Source organism: Triticum dicoccoides, chromosome 6A (genome assembly GCF_002162155.2).
Source record: "Triticum dicoccoides isolate Atlit2015 ecotype Zavitan chromosome 6A, WEW_v2.0, whole genome shotgun sequence".
NCBI lineage: Eukaryota > Viridiplantae > Streptophyta > Magnoliopsida > Poales > Poaceae > Triticum > Triticum dicoccoides.
This window is the reverse complement of record NC_041390.1, coordinates 318,921,220-318,922,572: the sequence shown is the minus strand read 5'-3', so window position 1 is coordinate 318,922,572 and position 1,353 is coordinate 318,921,220.

Genomic DNA, 1,353 nt, shown 5'->3' with positions numbered 1-1,353 from the left:
GCTTGCCGCCGCCTCGCGCCGCCGCCGCCGCTTGCCGCCCCACCGCACCGCCCTGCGGTCGATCACAAAATCACAAAGGGGCACTAGATGCGCTTACAAAGGTTGCGGTGGTGGAAAAGTAGTTTCGTGGCTCTCTGCGGTCGATCTAGGGTATAAGAGTATATATATATAGGTGAAAGAAGTACGTCAGTGGAGCTACGAGGGGCCCATGAGGGTGGGGGCCACGCCTACCCCCTGGGCGTGCCCTCCTGCCTCGTGGCCGCCTCATGGAGTTCTAGACTTCGACTCCAAGTCTTCTGGATTGCTTTCGGACCAAGAAAGATCATCGCAAAGGTTTCATTCTGTTTGGTATTCCTTTTCTGCGAAACTCTAAAATAGGCCAAAAAAGCAGAAACTGGCACTGGGCCTTCGGTTAATAGGTCAGTCCCAAAAATAATATAAAAGAGCATATTAAAGTCCATTAAACATCCAAAACAGATAATATAATAGCATGGAACAATCAAAAATTATAGATACATTGGACGCGTATCAAGCATCCCCAAGCTTTATTCCTGCTCGTCCTCGAGTAGGTAAATGATAAAAACATAATTTTTCATGTGGAATGCTACCTAACATAATTATCAATGTAATTTTGTTTATTTTTGCATGAATGTTCAGATCCGAAAGATTCAAGACAAAAGTTTAATATTGACATAAAAATAATAATATGTAACATCCCAAATTTTCAATTTGGAATGTTATACATAGATCATTGTTGCATATCATATTTTATTTGCTTTTCGTCTCGCGATCCTCTAAATCCTAAGCAACTCAAGGACCCTCGGAGAGAGTTGCGGATTTCCCCGGTTTTCAAATTTGATTTTATCAAATTTTGAAACGAGGATTTTGGTTTTAATTATTTTTCTCTCCGAAACTATTTCATACTAAAATATATGAGAGGAGATAACATGACTTCTCCAAGATAAATGAAATATTGGAGGAAAAATATTGAAATCAAATATTTGTTTTATTTGGATTTTATTGCAATTTTGTTTGCATTAGAAAAATTGCACATTTTCAAAATTGCATTTTAGGGCCAAGAAAATGTTCATCTCGTTCTAAATATTTTATTTAGACGGTGAAAATTTATTTTGGCATTTTTAGATTTTTATTTATTTTTCTAGGATTTTATTTCCGTCGGTGAAATTATTTAAAAAAAATTCCCGTGCCTGACTGGGCCTAAGGCCCAGCCGAGCCAGGCCGCCACCGTCGCCTCCTCCTGCGTGCGCGCCGCCGCGGCCGCTCGGACCAGAGTCCGAGTCGGATTCCGCCTTCGCCGCGCCTTGCCCCCTCCTCCAAGTCGCCGCCCCCGCC